We start from the raw sequence: 12,805 nt of genomic DNA, 5'->3' as shown, positions 1-12,805 counted from the left end.
TAACACAATCATAAGTAGTTGTGCATCTAAACATATCTACACACAGAAAAGGAACAATAGAAATATGGTATTATAAACTTATGGGACCACTGTCATATATACGGTCTGTCGTTGACTGAAAAGTTCTTGTGGAGCATATGACTTTGCAAAAATGTTTGGGCCAGGATAGGTTAGATCAGTCTCCATAATATACAATTACATTGTCTCAGAGACTCAAGAAAACAAACATTTAGTTCTTTCTGTGTGTCCAGGACAGATGCATATCAACTTGTGCTGGAGAAGGGAAGGCTAGAGAGTCTTGCGCTGTCAATTAAATGCTTTTGTCAAGACGTAAGATCAATTCCATGGATGTAGTTGCTGAAGCAAGTTACATGGCCATGCCAAGCTTTGAAAGCAATGAGAAGTATAAACTTTCCATGTCCCTGAAAAAGCTAAACTGGAAATAGCCATGAGTGGCAAGAATGTCTACCACAATAGAATTGCGGACAGAAAACCTGGAACACTGGGTCAGAATGTCAGATTTTCCACTTCTTAGTTCTCAATCCACTGGGCTTCCCAATGGGCGAGTTTTGCTTTGATTTGAAAGCAGCTTAACACCTCTAGTTTATGTGGATTCTCTAAGCCCTGTTTTTCTACCTGTAGGAAGGATGTAATCATGCTTCTCAGATACTATTGTTGTAAGGATTAAATGCAACTTGATGGCACTGTTGAAATATAAAATAGGTAATAGTGGTAATATTTGGTTTTTTTAATCCTCTAACTTCCAATTTCTCTTGAAACACTATTTTTTGATTGATTATTCATATGGTGCTACTTTAACATGTAAAAACATCCTGTTAAAAAAAAGATACATTAAGTAACAAATGACCCTAAATAATACTTAAAGCCATAAAATTTCTTCATTACTTATGATGTCTTATATCAAATATGTTTTTGCTTCTCATTCAAGCAGCTTAGAAATTGTGACCCTCTTCATAAAAGGCTCACTTTCATTAATTAAAAAGCATTACGTATATCATTAGAGTTTTTGCGTGCTGAGTTACATTTTCTAAATGCACACATTTCTTCTTTAATTTCAGTTTCACAATAAGAAGGAAAGTTAGTTCATTTTTTAGAAAGGTATTTTGCTGGTTTCCTTAAGATAGTTAAGTATACATTCCTTAGTGCTGCAAATGTCAAAATACAAAATATAAATATTGTTTACTTAACATATATATAAATCTTAGATTGTTCTTTCAAAGTTTATTTTAATTATGATAGAGATATAAATGAGGCAAACTATTACGTCTTCTTTGAATTCTCAGTAGGAAACTTTTGCTCAGTTTCAGGCAGTTGTATTTTGCTATGAATCATTAAGAAAATTTCCACTGATCTGTGACATAATATTTTAATCTCCTGGGGCATTCTAACTTGATTTATAATGTTGAGGTTGAAAGACTAATTTTAATAAGGCATTAAAATTACATATAAGTGTTTTTTAATTAAAAAATAAGCAGACAAATTTATAACAAACACTTCATATAAGAGAAATTAGGTAAGGGAAGTGGACTCTTGTAGATGATTTAGATAAATTCAGAGAATTAGATTATGTGGATAATGGCTTCACAAAAGATGTCTTCTATACACCCAAGTATTTCTCCTTTCTATCATTTCCACTTAGAAAAAAAATCACTCCTGACACTTGACTAAAGTGTATTTTTTCTTTGCCGCTTTTCTTCTAATTTCTAACTCAGATTACCCATCTTACTCATTTGTTTTTCCCATCAGCATTTCTTTCTTATTTTTTTTTTCTTTTGAGATGGAGTCTTGCTCTGTCACCCAGGCTAGAGTACCGGAGAGCGATCTTGGCTCACTGCAATCTCCAACCCCCAGGTTCAAGCCATTCTCCAGCCTCAGCCTCCCGAGTAGCTAGGATTGCAGGTGCCCGCCACCTTGCTCAGCTAATTTTTTGTATTTTTAGTAGTGACAGAGTTTCACCATGTTAGCCAAGCTGCTCTGGAACTCCTGACCTCGGCCTCCCAGGATGCTAGGATTACAGGCATGAACCACTGTGCCCCGCCTCCTTCAGCATTTCTGATCTCTTCTTGTGACTCCTCCTTCTTGACTACTGCTGTGTTTAGTTGATTTTCCTCTCTCCAAATATTTTCAAAGGTAAATATCCTGAGGCATTTTTAAATTCAAATAATTTCATTTTAACCATTTAAAATAAATGTATGTGATCAGTGTCACATTATAGATTTTTCTAGTCCTCCATCATCTTATGAGTGGCATTTATACCTAATTTTAATATAATTTATGACAGTTCACAATTATGTGGAAGTACCTGGAAGTCACAGTGGTAAAGTACAGTCTTCTTAATTTTGATATTAATTCCTTTGGTGCTGGCCTCTAGAATTTTCTGCAATGGCTTAAATGTTCTTGCTGGGCATGATGGCTTACGCCTGTAATCCCAGCATTTTGAGAAGCCAAGGCAACTAGATCATGAGGTCAGGAGATTGAGACCACCCTGGACAACATGGTGAAACCTCATATCTACTAAAATATTAAAAAATTAGCCAGTCATGGTGGTGCATGCCTATAGTCCCAGCTACTCGAGAGGCTGAGGCAGGGGAGTCACTTAAGCCCAGAAGGCAGAGATTGCAGTGAGCTGAGATCCCTCCACTGCACTACAGCCTGGCTACAGAGTGAGACTCTGTCTCAAAAAAATAAAAATAAAAAATAAAATGTTCTATACCTGCTCTGTCCACTACAGTAGCCATTAGCCATATATGATTATTGAGCACTTGAAATTTAGCTAGTGCAACTGAAACACTGAATTTTGAATTTATTTTCGTTTTAATTACATTTAATATAAGTAGCTCTATGCTGCTAGTGGCCGCCATATTGGACAGCACAGGTAGATGATTAGCAAGGATTCATGTGCTTCCCTGCTTAAGCATAACTTGACCCCTATCAAGTAGCGTTGATTCTATTACCTAACATTGCACTATATGGAGGCCACGTTCTGTTTTCATCCATCTTTCCATGAGGAAACCTCCAGAAAGACCTGGAAAGGAAAGTGAAAAATTTACATATATGTCAATTAGTGAATTACCGAATTTAGAAAGTGTCATCTCCTCCATGAAGACACTGCGAACCCTTCCAGGATTCCCTTCCCTGGGCCTCCTGCAGGGATCTCTTCCCTTTTCTCATTCCCATGGAAGTTTATGCTACTCTCATGGTTCCTGTCAAATTCTACCCTGTATTATTGTTATTTGTGTACCTGGAGTATCCTTTTCTAGACACTTTGAGGGTAAAATTCAGAACAGAAGTCTGGCTGATTTTGGCATCCCTCAGAGCGCCTAGCATAGGAGCTTAAACAATAAATGTTGCTCAATGAACATGAAATGTCTGTCTTCCTGTGGAGGTGAACATTCTGATGGGGACCATCAGTTGGAGGTCTCCCAGAGTCTCCACTGTGTGGCCAGAACTCAGATAAAATGCATGGCCTCAGCCTGGAAAGGTTACCTTTGATTTCTATCCACAAGTGGCTTTGGTGAACTCTGACTTCATACTCATTTGACACAGATTTCCGCTGTGACCAGTTTGAATATTTCCTTTACTTTGTTCTGTTTCCTCCTTTTGCCATTTTTGCCTTTAAAACTCACAGCACTGTGATGAGTCTTTGGCTTCTAAAGCAAATCACTTTTGCGGGAAGAGCCGTTGTCTTTTAATTCGTATTTTTACAAGGTGTTACAGTAAGCTAGCAGTGACAGCTAGGATTTATTAGAGGAAACATCATTATATTCTCTTAGTTATTCAACCTTCAGTGAATTTCTTCAGTGTCTAAAAAACAATCTGCAGCAGTTATGATTTGGGGAAGCCATGGTGTAATTAGAAAAACAATGACATGGTGAACTGAAATGTTGCAGGCCACAGTGGACAGGTGAACATACATCGTTGCACTGCTTCGCTTTGTTAATGGCCACAGCACACTGGGATTACAAATGCAGTCGTATTTCCATGCTGGTCTCTGCACTGTCTCTGTTGAACATCTGTGTGCTGATAATTATCCACACTATGTCTCTTTGACCTGTTTCATGTGAACTGTTCTGGATGTAAATTTTTTTTTTAGCCACTAAATCTAAGTTCAGGGTGTGAATCACAGCTGGGTGATGATAGGGAACTTACTAGGGGCATGAGAGCATCAGAGATCCCAAGTTCTCAAAGGAAAGACTTTTTTCAATAAAAGGAAAGTAATATTGGGAGGAGATTTTTTTTTTTTCCCCGAGAAAGCAAGTAGATTTTTCAAAGAAATTTTATTTCAAAAACAGGCCAAATGTTTTAAAAAAGTGCCTAAGATTATGAAGCCAAATAGTAAATCTTAATATTTTCTCAACACTTAAATTAATGGATCTTTTAAAAGCTTATGTTATGGGAATTGGATATGTAAATATATGTATCCATCCTTCACCATGGGATACTTTGCTGTGATGGAGATCACAGTAGTTAGTAGCTACAGGTCATTCACGTAAAATGACTCAATACAATTTTAGAAACTGAAATTGGGAAACTGACATTTTTCAACACCGCAGCACTGTCTTTTAGAGCTAATACTTTTAAGTTTATAGGTGTAATATGCAATCTCCTTTGTGAAAAGATAATATTTTGGCTCAATTATAGAAAGAAGTTTCTTTTACCATGCATATTGTCAAAGTGTTTGCACTTAAAAAACAGAACAAATGTAAAATGTATAATTGTTCCACAGTGAGCAGACTCCAAACATGGAGTGAAGTGAATAGAAATTAGAGATTGAGGCTGGGCACAGTGGTTCACGCCCGTAATTCCAACACTTTGGGAGGCAAAGACGGGCAGATCATGAGGTCAGGAGTTTGAGACTAGCCTGACCAACGTTGTGAAACCCCTTCTCTATTAAAATACAGAAATTAGCTGGGTGTGGTGGTGTGCACCTGTAATCCCAGCTACTCAGGAGACTTAGGCAGGAGAAGTGCTTGAACCCCGGAGGCGGAGGTTGCAGTGAGCCGAGATTGTGCCACTGCACTCCAGCCTGGGCAACAAAGTGAGACTCTGTCTCAAAAAAAAAAATTATAGATTGATAATGGAATTTTAATACACAGTAGACAGAAAGTACTCTCTTAGATTTATTCAACAGTATGTCCATTCTTGGCCCTGGTCCTGGTATAGCAGTGTAGAACCAAACAAAATAAGCATTGAATTGGCAAATGGAAGATATCAAAGTGCTTTACATGGGTTTCGGTTCTCTCAGTAAAAATTTGTGTAACTTTTAAATAAAATTATTGATATGGATGATTCAGAAACTAAAGATTTTTAGCACTATTAGTACTCGATTTATCATACCTACTGTAATGTCAGACAGAATTCAAATTACCCCAGAGAATCCCATGTCTCTTAGCTTTATGATGTTTTCAAATAAAGAAAAAAAAAACATAAATTGCCTTAAAAACAGAGAATTTCAAATGAAAATGTATTTCTCCAAATTTTCTGAGTCTTGCCTAGATGAGCTAATTCTTTCTTAGTCCTTACACCTCCTTTCCTATGGATTTGCTACTAGAAGAAATAGTTAACATTTGGTTTGAAAGCAGGTAGTTTGGTAAATAATTGACCTAAGGATTTCGTTTGGCTCTAAGAGTAAAATAAGTCAACAGTGACACAGATGTTGAAAAAACATGGAATCTTACATAGCATTAACAGAAGTATCATCTCCAGATGTTCTGACGATATTCTGGAAATATAAAAGGAAACTTGACAAAATAATGAGTTTCCACAGGAGGAGTGACCAAAAGGGTGAGGGATTTGTTAGACTTACACAAGTAATGATTGATAGAACTGGGGATACAGAGCTCAGGAAAATATAAATCTAGGAGATTATACTTTCTTTCTTCATCTCTCTCTAGCTTATGAATGAGAGAATAGACTTACTTTATGTGGTCTTAACAGGCAAAATAAGACCAATGTTTGGAAGACAGAGGTAAGTGGATTCCAAGTTTATATAAGGCCGACCTTTGAATAAGGGCTTAACTGTGAAGGTTCACTTATATGCAGATTTTCTTCTGCCTCTGCCACTCCTGAGACTGCAAGAACAACCCCTCTACTTCCTCCTCCTCTTCCTCAGCCTACTCAATGTGAAGATGAAGAGGTTGAAGATCTTTCCAATGATCCAGTTCCACTTAAGGAATATATTCATTAATGCATTTTCTCTTCTTTATGATTTTCTTTCTTTAAAATTTAACTTTTAAGGGCAGGTTTGTTATATAGGTGAACTCGTGTCATGGGGGTTTGCTGCACAGATTATTTCATCACTCAGGTATTAAGCCTAGTACCCATTAGTAATTTTTCCTGATCCTCTTCCTCCTCCCATTCTCCACCCTCTGATAGGCCCCAGTGTGTGTTGTTCCCCTCTATGTGTCCATGTGTTCTCATCATTTAGCTTCCCACTTACAAGGGAGAATATGTGGTATTTGCATTTCTGTTCCTGCATTAGTTTGCTAAAGATGCTAGCCTTCATTTTCTTTTTTCTAGCTTCTTTTATTGTAAGAATACAGTATATAATATAGATACAACCTACAAAATATGTGTTAATTGATGTTTAGGTCGTCTGCAAGGCTTCCAGTTAACAGTAGACAATTAGGAGTTACGATTTTAGGGAGTTAAAAGTTATACTTGTATTTCTAACATTAGAGGGAGTCGGTTCCCTTAACCCCTGCATTGTTCAAGGGTCAACTGTAGCTGAGGTTATCTACACGTCAAAGGTGATAAATGAATAAAAGGTGATACATTTTTTTGTTTGTTCATTTTTTTTGTTTGTTTGCTTGCTTGTTCGTTTGTTTGCTTTTAGGTAGTTTAGATGTCAGTGAGAGTGTCCTGGTTGAAATTGTCTGAGACTTCACGGAAGGTGTTTATAAATTGGGAGACAGCCCATATTTTATAGCCCACATTCTCCTAATTCTAATATTCTATTAGATTTTTAAATAGTTTTATATTTATTATTAACTTCAGAAATATTCTTTATTCATTTTATTAAGCTGAAAAACAGAAGAAAAATCTAGGCAGAAATCATTAAAATAGAGAATATTTGGCAAAACATTCCGAAACAATTGGAATCATTTCTAAGTTTGAGTAGGAAAAAGAAGGTAAAAGCCAACCATATTTCTGTCTTTAAGTGGTCATAATTCAAATCATACCATTAAAAATTTACTTCATACAAGTATATTTTTATCTCAGAGCCCTTTTAGTTATTTGTACCAGATCCCTGAACAGCTCTAGAATTGGGGTGTGGGCTAGGAAATTATAGATGAGTGAGCCAGATGTGAGCAAAGCAGGGGTTTTGGTTAAATGTGGTCAGAAGTATGCAGAAGTCAGGCAGGCAAGCAGAGGCTAAGCAAAACTATCAGAGACTGGTAAGATCGCCTGGATGTCCTGAAGCCATGAAGCAATCCATGAAGCAAGCCTCAGTGAAGAACATTTCTGCTGGGACCCACAAGTGGAAGCAGGGAGCACAAGAGCAGCGTGGTGGCAACCCTGGGGCTCCAGTCCCACCACTGCTCCAGCCGTGCTGGCTGCCAGGTACTTGGCACATTGTTTAATACCAGGAATTCATAGGCCTGCATTATTATTAAAATATTTCACGATACCAAAGTCCTGCTGAGGATAGTTTTCCATAAGCAGCTGAGGATCGTGTCCTGCTATGGTTTTCTATGACTGATTTTTTCCCTCAAATCCCCCACGTTGCAGTTGATGCCAGGCTTTAACATAAACCCTGCAGATAACTATGGTGTCAGGATATCAAAGGAGGCAAGCTTTGCCCTTACATAGGGTGCCATGCTGCACTTTTACTTGAATCTTGGCTAACTTTTCATCCAGTGTTTTCTCAGTATATAGAATCAGACAGAAAACAAAAACCTTGGGATTAAGGAAAAGGAAACATAAGACTCCACTGGTTTCTCATTAGCTGATTTCATTCACTGCTCCAGTTTAGAACTCATCAGTATTTGTATAGTTTGCTTGCCCGGACTATGTTCAGAGCCTCTTCCTCACTCGTCTCCTTTCAATCACCCTTTAAGCTACCCTCAGTTAGTGCTTAAAACCTAGATGTAACTCTGCCACACCTTTGCTAAAACTCACACGAGTTTCCTCCCTATTTGGGATGGGATTAGGCTTCTTAGTAAAGCAGTCAAACAGCCTATCTCTGCCACCCACTAGTCACAGTCACTCCAGACTTTACTCATGTTACGCAAATACAGCACACAGGTTAACACCTTTGAGTTTATTTGTTTATTTTGTTCTTGCTGGTTTCTATTCTTGGAATACCTTTTCCTTCTGGCCTTCTTCCCTCTATTTTTCTCCCCAGCCTTTCTGCTGGATGACATATACCTTCTCCTTCCCAACTGAACAAACATTTATGTTTTCTAGGAAACTGTCACTAAATTTAAAACATTAATCATTAACTCCTTCACGCTCCTCTGTTCATCTCTGTTGATGAACTTGGTCATAATGTAGTTTAATTTTGTTCTGGATAAATTTTTTCTTCCTTCTATACTGTAAGCCCTCTAAGGGTGGGCCAATGTAGTTTCAAGGTCTGGTACTTAGTAGACATACAATAATACAATACAATTCTGGCACATAGTAGATATATACTAAGTAACTTTTGGATGTTATTTAATTTTATCTGTTGGATATTATCATTTCTCAGGTCCCTTTTGTCTCTAAAACTCTGTGATTCTCAGTGGTACTATGGGGATATAAATATTATTATACAATTCAGATGGAAGTGGCTTCGCTGACCTCTTAAGTGGCAAGTTAAATTGCCTGTGGCTTGCTAAATAGGAAAGCCACATCCAGACACTACATGATTCTGGGTCAGCTTAACATTGATCGAGTTTTCAAAGTCTATGTGGCTTTTGGTTGTTTAAAGGAAATACTGGTTTTGCCCATTGGAATTCAGTTACGGTTTTTGTGGGTCATCTTGCTAGAAAAAGCCATGGGAGAATATAAGGAGAGAGAGTGTGCATGTGTTTTGTGAGATTTTCCCACTTGTTGCTTCCCTGCCACATATTAGTAATAATAAAAACTCAGTATAATCATGGGCGGCCTAGGAGATTATTTGTCCCCTCTAGAAAAATGAATTCCCCCTGAGTGGATATAGTGTCACAATTAGACGAAATGAGCTTGGCTAATGTTTATAAACATCGGCTTGATGTTTTATTATTTCATATATTTATTATTTTAAAAAACATTCTTAATACTAGAATGACTCTGGATAGCAGCCTGGAAATGAATGTCACCATTAAAGTAAATATCAGAAAAAGGTGATCTTGGGTCAGATTTGAGCAGCCAAGGAAAATAAGATTCAGTCTGATAGGATATATACATTGAGTCTTAAACACACAGGCATTTATTCCTTCCTCCATCCATGCTCCCTCAAAACAATGGCAAACTCATATCTGACATCAAGTGTTTCCTCTTGGGTTTTGCCTAAGCTCCAGCTTATTATTTCTGGCACCTCTATCATCAGTGCCTAGTGGTTTTAGCAGCAGGATTTGGCCAATAACGGCTCTGGCCAATGGGTGTAACTGGAATTTAGGCACATATGGAAGGGTTCATCTGTTTACAATAGCAGCACCCAGTGGTGGGTCTGTGAGCATTTCCTTTGAAAACTGTTTTCCTGAGAGGTTTGAAGTTTGATCTTCAATTTCCTATTGGCTTAAAATTCATCAGCAGAGACATTTGGCTTTTTAATTAAAATTTTGACTGGCCCAAACTTTCAGAGATACTGTTTAGTGAATATATTTTTTTCACTGGTTTCAGGGAAAAATAAAATAAAATTTACTTAGACTTCATATTTCTCCTTACTCTTGTGTGATTCAAGTTATTAAGTTCACAAACATTTAGTCATTGTGTCACTTGGAGGGAATGAGCAGTGATCCGAAAGCTCTTGTAAGTTTTCTTAAAAGTTTATACCAAAGCCACTCTGCACTCTGCAGAATAAGCATTTTATAATATACTCCTGTTTATAATCTTGACTACGTAACCCTAAATTGACAACAGATTCACTCTTCATTGCCTAAGGACCAAAACTTTTAGGAGGCCAACTGTTCTCATTGACCTTAAAAAAGATTTATATCAATATTTCTCATTAAATACTATAGGAATTTGGCAGAGACATCCCACTGCATGAGAGTGTAAGCTGTAAGTGTCCTGATGTGTTCATTTCCACCAAAATTCACCATTGTGGCTTTAGCTCCACAAAAAGAATATAAAATCCGTTAAAAAAAAAAAAAAAAAAAGCAGCCTGTATTCTAAATACGTAGGCCTGGGTCTCCTGGAAGACTCCAAAAATCCTCCTTTTTTTTTTTTTAACCACCCAGATCTTCTATTTCCTTAAGATCTTTTATAAGAATAGCCTACTTGTGTATCTCGCATTATGAAATGAAAAAGTTCCTAAAATAATTAAATTTTAAAAAATGAAAGCTACCATGTATCGAACACTCACATTCTCATTGCACTTAACTCTTTTTAAATTTTAAGCTTATTTTAAACGGACAAATAATATCGTATCTTTTCATCACACACAACATGATGTTCTAAAGTACATATACACTGTGGAGTGGTTAAATCTAGCTAACTAGCAAATGAATTACCTCACACAGTTATCATTTTTGTGGTAAGATATACAACATCCACTCTAAATTTTTCAAGAATGCACTATATTATCATTAACTATAGCCACCTTGCTGTAAGGTATAAATTTTACCTTGCTGTAAATAAATTTCTCTTGAAATTTATTCCTCCTATCTAACTGTAATTATGTATCCTTTGACCAGTGTCTCCCATCCTCCCTAAGTATTTCACTCCCTGAAATGCTTAGTTAAATGGTAGTCAACTCTCTCCTTCCATTCAATCAGTTTTTTGAAGATTCCACATATGCATGAGATCAGGTAGTATTAGTCTGGGTGAAAAACAATATGGAGCTTCCTCAAAAAACTAAAAATAGAACAACCAAATGTTTCAGCCACCTCACTATTGGTTATATCTCCAAGGAAATTGAAATTAATTGGTTAAAAGAGATATCTGCGCTCCCATGTTTATTGCAGCACTATTCACAATAGCCAAGATATGGACTCAACAGAAAATGTGGCACATACCCACAGTGAAATATTATTCAGGCATAAAAATGAATGAAATCCTGCTATTTGTGACAGAATAGGTGAACGTGGAGAACGTGGAGGACATTATGTTACGTGAAATGAGCCAAAGACATTTTCTTTTTATTACTTCATTTCATCTACATAATAGCCCTATGTGATGGGGATATTATCCACTTATCTAGCGAATAAGTAATGTGAAAGAATCAGAAACTGCATAAATAACGTAAGGTCATAGAGGCAGGATACTGAGTGACTAAAATTGGAGTGTTTGACTCCAGGTCCTGTTTTTCAACTGCAACATGCAGCTTCCACATATTTCATATATCAACGACCATTTCTGAGATCCAAATCACCATGTGATTTTTGGCCTGTAACTAGGAAGGACTTTGGAGATTTGAGGAACATTCATATACCTAAATTGCTTTCATTTCTATTTATTAACAACTTTTTTTCAGTAGTGCTTGCCTCTTGCTAGCAATAGATAATATTTATCCTTGAATAGATAACTAATTTTAATAGGGCATTCATTGTATTAAAAGATGAATTTCCAAAAAATGCTTTTTATAATTAATAACCATTTGTACCTTACAAATATATTTATATTGTTCGGATCAATTGTCTAATGACAGTACTAATAACTCAATCCAGAAAAACAGTTTTTAAATTTAGACCATTATGATCTTAGAAAATTTTAAAACTCTTGGCCTCTGACGCAGCCACCAAGACCAAGATGGCTGTGAGACTCGGTGCCTCCTTGGTCCTGGGCCAAGGAGCCAGTGCTGATGGTGTCCTTCGCCATCAGAAGCCTTGCTGCAATTTTGCCTCCAATCAGCCCCTACTTCAAGTACTCCGTCATGATCAGTGAGGCCACGCCCTACAACTACCCAGTGCCTGTCCGTGATGAAGGGAACACGCCCTATGTGCCCAGCCCCACCCCCAGGATCCTCGGGGCCCCAGCCTGGAGTGGCTGTAAAACCTGTGAGCACCTCCACTGACAGAGAGGGCACTTCCCACATCTCCCAATAAAAATGTGAAAACCAAAAAGAAAAAAGAAAAATTTGAAACTCTCTAATTTCAGTTTTTATTCCTATTCTATCACAGAGAAATGTAATTAGATGAACAAAAACAGACTTTCAAGCTTAAAATGTTATATCAGAATAAAATCTGATGATGGATTGTCAAAAGGAAATATGAACTCAGAAAGAAAATGGGATAATGTAAATTTTGGGTCTATGAAGGAAGAGATTTTTCCGCATTTTTCAAGCGGATAATTGTCTGTGGGTATCAAATACTTTTGGTATTAGTTTCAACTGAATACATTTAAAAGAGTGGCAGAATAGTACTGAGTAAAATGTTCATGTTTGTAATACACTGATCCTGACATCCTCTATAGCCAATGGGATGGGTGGTAAATTTACAACAAGCTCCCCAGGGAGTTAATGCCCTTTTTGTAGCATTTCCTGATTTCCAAAATGTGAATACTTTCACTCTAGCTGGTTTCAAGCTACCAATAGTTTAACAACTGAATGGCAAAATCTCCCAAAATTAAACAACTGACTCTCACAATCTCTACAAGCCAGTTCCAGTGCATTACTTATTATATCACATAATATTGAATGTCAAAATAAAAATATGTGAAG

General features: G+C 37.0%; 1 pseudogene; it reads left to right on the top strand.

Moving 5' to 3' along the window:
• Positions 1 to 11,895: 11,895 nt before the first annotated feature.
• On the top strand, positions 11,896 to 12,138 carry LOC116542993 (annotated as a pseudogene).
• The last annotated feature ends 667 nt before the right edge of the window (positions 12,139 to 12,805 follow it).

The sequence above is a fragment of the Sapajus apella genome, unplaced genomic scaffold, assembly GCF_009761245.1.
Source record: "Sapajus apella isolate SASKATOON/1434 unplaced genomic scaffold, GSC_monkey_1.0 scaffold177, whole genome shotgun sequence".
In the NCBI taxonomy this organism is placed as follows: Eukaryota; Metazoa; Chordata; class Mammalia; order Primates; family Cebidae; genus Sapajus; species Sapajus apella.
Note: the sequence above shows the minus strand (reverse complement) of the source record. Positions and strands in the feature narration are given on the sequence as shown.